This window comes from Temnothorax curvispinosus, unplaced genomic scaffold, assembly GCF_003070985.1.
Source record: "Temnothorax curvispinosus isolate PA1 unplaced genomic scaffold, ASM307098v1 QBEX01011071.1, whole genome shotgun sequence".
Classification (NCBI taxonomy): Eukaryota; Metazoa; Arthropoda; class Insecta; order Hymenoptera; family Formicidae; genus Temnothorax; species Temnothorax curvispinosus.
The window spans coordinates 1-5,670 of NW_020220851.1; the positions used below are offsets into that span (position 1 = coordinate 1).

The 5,670-nt window shown below is 37.9% G+C and overlaps 1 long non-coding RNA gene across 3 annotated transcripts; it reads left to right on the forward strand.

The window, feature by feature from the left end:
• The first annotated feature begins 138 nt into the window (after nucleotides 1-138).
• LOC112461100 lies at nucleotides 139-2,518 on the forward strand. 3 transcript variants are annotated; one of them, XR_003041522.1, is made up of 5 exons: nucleotides 139-738; nucleotides 829-1,372; nucleotides 1,473-1,677; nucleotides 1,758-2,129; nucleotides 2,214-2,518. It is a non-coding gene; the product is annotated as an uncharacterized LOC112461100 (long non-coding RNA). The 3 variants fall into 3 exon arrangements; XR_003041521.1 differs by having other exon boundaries at nucleotides 146-1,372; nucleotides 1,758-2,145; XR_003041520.1 differs by having other exon boundaries at nucleotides 150-1,372.
• The last annotated feature ends 3,152 nt before the right edge of the window (nucleotides 2,519-5,670 follow it).

Genomic DNA, 5,670 nt, shown 5'->3' on the forward strand with positions numbered 1-5,670 from the left:
TGCATTTAGCCGAAATAGATAAATTAATAAAAGTTTTTATACGGAATTGTTTGTATTTTATATGAAGAGTTATGAAGTGTGATTAAAAAGGTTTGTGAGTCACCCAGATAATTTTAATTAAATATTTATAAACTCGGTAATTAGCCGAAATATAGATTTTTAGTTATTTATGTTAAAAGAAGAAGGCGCTAGTGTTCCCGAAGGTCCGTCTGCAATCAGAATTAATATGAACGTTTTAAAAATTATTTTATACTGAAATAAATAAATATACAGGCTAATAAGCCTGTAGCTATAAGCGATAGTTGCTAATTAAGTTTGTCACTCATATTTCCATCTTGCAGAGGACCTCCGTAACGAGATCAAAGATGTACACCAGCTGTGCAGGGTGAAGAGGTTATCTCAAACGCCCTTAATTAGGCCACAGTCCAATTACGAGCGACTCAAATGTCATTACCGCTGAGAAGTACTTCTTGCCATTTGAGTCAGCATGTCAGAGCTAGTCACTACGGATTGTGGTGACACAGCACTGGACTGCCTGCAAAAGTAATCGCATATAGCCATCTCACTGGCAATGTGCCTGATTCAACGGAGCCTAACAAGCTGCTGATTGTGCGCATTGTCGAGACAATTTGCGGTTGCTTCACCGGTCCACCGACCGATGAGAGTGTGCAGCTGCAGATTATTAAAGCTCTGCTGACTGTAATGACAAGCCAGCATGTGGAGGTATACGAGGATACGGTACTGTTAACAATTCGTACTGTTTACAACGTTTACTTGTCGTCACGCAACCTGGTGAATCAAGCAACAGCCTGTGCGACTCTCATGCAGATGATCAACGTGATCTTCGCGCGAATGGAGACTCAGAGGCGGAGGAAGATAACGTGAGGCTTGATGGGGAACATCAGCAGGAGGGTTCTGTCATAGCAAACGGCAAAACTGAAGCTGAGCTAAGTCTTAGAGCCTCCGCATAAGACTTTTGTATGGTAACGTAGTGTAACGAAACGTGGGTCAACGCACAAGAAACGTATCGGTTACGGCGTTATACGTCAATACGTTTCTTGTGCATTGATCTACGTTACGTTACCATACGAAAGTTTTGTGCGGAGGCTCTAACCGATACGTTTCTTGTGCGTTGATCCACATTAAGTTACGCTACGCTATCATACGAGAGTCTTGTGCGGGGGCTCTTAGTTAGCTAAGTCTAACTAGCTCATCTTCATGAAACTTTACGTTGCGTGCGTCTATTTAATGACGATGGATGTAGAAAGCTCTTCAAATCACTTCGAGAGGATTATTAAAAGCGATCTCCATATATCGCATATTTAATCAGATGTCGTCAGGGATTGCTGTTGACATTAGCTCACTTAGATAGGTACTGTTTATATATAAATATCATTTTTGTATGTAATGTATAAGTAAATGTAAGATGTTTAAATGTAAGATGTTAACCGTTTAATAATAATATTTTTCAGATTATGCGTGCGAGTTAAGTGCGATCGGGATGCTATCAATAATCATCTTGTATCCGTTTGTGTGAGGGTATTTTTGGAAAAAAAAGAAAGCTTTCCTCCTGCAAAGAGTTTAAAAAGCTTACGCTAGCTGACGAGAAACAGGATCTCGTGGATAATTTTATAGAGAAGGTCCACGTGGAAATGGACAACGATCCGATTTGGCAATGTACATGAATATAATTATTTATCTCGCAATTGATCTTAGCGGAGTGCTCAGAGACGTCTGAACTTACTTCTTACTTTCAGCGGCAAGCGCCAACCAGTTAGATTTGGCGAGAGTTGTAGTGGAAAGAACCGTCATGGCACGGGTATACCACAATACGCTCTATCTAAATGAAGATGGAGATGTATATAGGGACCAGCTTTTTCACGGTCATATCAATAAGTTGGCAAAAGTCGTAACTTCAAATCACAGGGACCTACGCATTTCAAAAGTTTATCATTACGAATGCCCCTAGTCATGGGCGCAGGCTGAATTGGCTGTGATATCGGTGTATAAGACTCCTAGGGATAAGTTGCAGTGTGTATTTTGTTGCGCGACTACCATCATGAATCTCTTTTCCATGGCGTCGGAAAGAGGCATACCTGCTGCCGACGATCTGACTCCCGTGTCTACAGGTATGTCATAATCAAGGTATGCGATTGAAAAGAGAATTGTGATTGTAGCAAGAAGAGTGATTGTTAACGTGTGCTTAATTTCAGACTAATCTGCCGTCGTTGTATCGACTGTTCAATATGTAGACAGCTTTTACGGGAATTGATTGGAGGGAGAAGAACAATATTGGTGGACGCAGTTCTGCGCCGCGATCGAGTTAAGACAATGGATTAACAGTTTCTCAAGAGTATCACGATAAATAAGATTAGATTCGATGCTGGTGATAATGTAGAAATGTATCATAATCATAATTTGACGATTTCATAAAGAAGAAGACCAATATCTTGTGTAAAGCTAGCTGAACAGTTTTATGCTTCCAGTATCAATTAAAATTCTTAAATAGCCTCTTAAATAGTCTAACTGTTAGTTCTTTTGCACGTTATTATGTAACATTAGCAAAGACTGAATTAGATTATACGTAAAGTGTGGCTTTATCTTTATTTGTAACTCTATTGTACAATATGTCACAGGACATCGAAAAAAAAAAGAAACGTTTAGATATTCTATAATTTATGTACAATACAAAACTTATAGAAAATTGATAACCATTTAGCAGGATAAACTGTGTTGGCGTACTCTTTCTACATGCGCACCTTCCTCAAGAGCCGAGACTCGAACCAGATCCGTGAAAAATATCGCCAATTTCGTAGAGCTTTTGTACAGTTTTACTCTAGGAATATCGCGAGAGAAAGAAAGACTTCGGAGATTTTTATCTGAATCGATCAACATAAAGAGAGAGCATAGTAAAGAAGCTATTAGCTTTCGAGAATTTGAACGCATAATACTTTGTTATAATACTATGAGCGAATTAGTTTACGTCACTCTGTCAAGTTTTAATATTAAATTACTAATAATATATCGGTAGTTTAATAATAATACATTTAAAAGCGCTCAATTTAAAAGTAGGGCAATCCTAATAAACGACTGTAAAAAAAATTCAAGGTGGAACGCAATGGACAATCCGGTTGCTCTGACATGCTAACTTAAATGGCAAAAAGTACTTCTCAGCGGTAATGACATTTGAGTCTCTTTTAATTGGGTTGTGGCAGGGCGTTTGAGATAACCTGCTCTTCACCCTGCACAGCTGGTACAATCTTTACAAACTTAATTAGCAACTATCGCTTATAGCTACAGGCTTATTAGCCTGTATATTTATTTATTTCAGTATAAAATAATTTTTAAAACGTTCATATTAATTCTGATTGCAGATGGACCTTCGGGAACTCTAGCGCCTTCTTCTTTTAACATGAATAACTAAAAATCTATATTTCGGCTAATTACCGAGTTTATAAATATTTAATTAAAATTATCTGGGTGACTCACAAACCTTTTTAATCACACTTCGTAACTCTTCATACAAAATACAAACGATTCCGTATAAAAACTTTTATTAATTTATCTATTTCGGCTAAATGCATGGTGTAAAAATAATTAATTAATTACAATTAAACGAATGACTCACAAACCTTTTCAATTGCACTTCAAAAGTCTTCATACGAAATACAAACGATTTCATATGGTAGATTCTTTCCCGGACATTCATTTCCGGTCAAATACATACGAATGTGTGTGTGCCCTGCTTTAACGAAAATCACAACTTCTATAAAGCAAGACATACACATGTGTGTGTGTGTGTGTGCCCTACTTTAACGAAAATCACAGCTTCTATAAAGCAGGGCATACATACACACGTGTGTGTGCCCTGCTTTAACAAAAATCACAACTTCTATAAAGCAGGGCATACACACGTGTGTGTGTGCCCTGCTTTAACGAAAATCACAACTTCTATAAAGCAGAGGATACACACGTGTGTGTGTGCCCTGCTTTAACGAAAATCATTAAACGGTTAAATACTTTTAAAGCGCGTTACTAACTTACATAGGTTAGTTGACGCATTTTAAACACTTAAATACTTTTAAAGCGTCACTAATCTATACGCCGAAAGAATATATATCATTTCGAATTATGTTACACTTCTGACTTACCAACCAAATAGTTGTCACGTGATCTGCTGCATGCGCGTGCGGCCACTGAGCATGCGCATATGGCCGCAGGGCATGTTCGTAGTCGCTACATCTCGTCGGTATGACAGGTCTCATAACCTGATAGTCGTCACATTTAACCGTTAACATCTCGGTTCGCGAGGCAGACCGCCGCGTTTATCTGCCAGATTCTTTCATTTCGTGCAAAAACGCGTCGATTGAACATAATTTTATCTATATTCGCGTTCAGGCCCGTATTCTAAATAATTACTCTTTTAGCCCTTAAAAATTTGTTATGTCAATTGTAGTTAAAAAGATATTGATGATTAACATAGAGTCTATTGCATCAAAGTTGCGACTTACATAGACCATTATATAATTGAGAAACTATGAAATTTTTCTTGTTACTCAAACTCAAGAGTTTTTCAGGTTGCTAAATATTAATCTGATGTTAAATTCAGTTGATAAATTCAAAATGTCGGTGCCATATAGCGGCGGCCGGATATCAAAAGTAAAAATTCTATTATTTTTATTTTTAATATTATTAAAAATAAAAATGATAGAATTTTTAATTAACTTTGCCATCTAATTAATATTGCGGTTATTTAAAAAAAAACCCTTAACTTTAAATACATAATTAAAAAATAATTCATAAATTCTGAATGGTATATGTATATAGTTACAACTTTTTGACGCAATAGATTCTGTGTTAATCTCGATGTTAATAATCATGCATCAATTATATATTTTTAATTATAAATAACATAAGAAATTTCTTTTAAGAACAAATGAAGAATAAACATTTTAATTCGCGATGCTTCTTTAATAAACTTATTTTATGCAATAAACGCGCCGAACGAATCGCCGAATCCGTTCCGCGAGAACGCGAGATATTACGAATGGCTTCGTTCAGCCCTTTAACTATGAGACGACCGGGGTTTCAGTTGAACGCGGACTCGATCGCTTGTTAGGAAGTTGAGTGGAAGGCCCAAAAGACAGCAACTGCACGGAGAAAATTGTTACGGTTGTTACAACAATGTTCTCTATGATTAAAAGAGAAATGTATGTAAATTCAAGTTAAATTGATATTACATTCAATGTAGCTGTTAAGATATGCCCATTTATACAGTTGTCATAACCGTAGTTCTTACGATACGTAACATTCGGTTATAATACCCTCGTTGCCTCAACCAAAGGATTATTGCTATCCCTCTTATGTGGTTTGCAGCACAACTATTAATGGTTGAGAGATCCATAAGATATAGCTGCACGGTACAGCACTGAATCACTGCATGATTGAGAGTTTAGTTCCATTGCGCGCGCAAAAGAATTTCTGCATAGAATAAAATGGATTTGATAAGGATGTTTTAACTTAGTAGGTAAGCTAGGCCGGTTCTAACCCATGGGGCAATGAGGGGGGTAAGGGTCGGGGGGGGACCGCGGGGAAGGACCGCGGGGGGGGGGGGAACCCGGGGGAAGGACCGCGGGAAGGGACCGCGGGGGGGGGGGGGGGGGGGGGGGG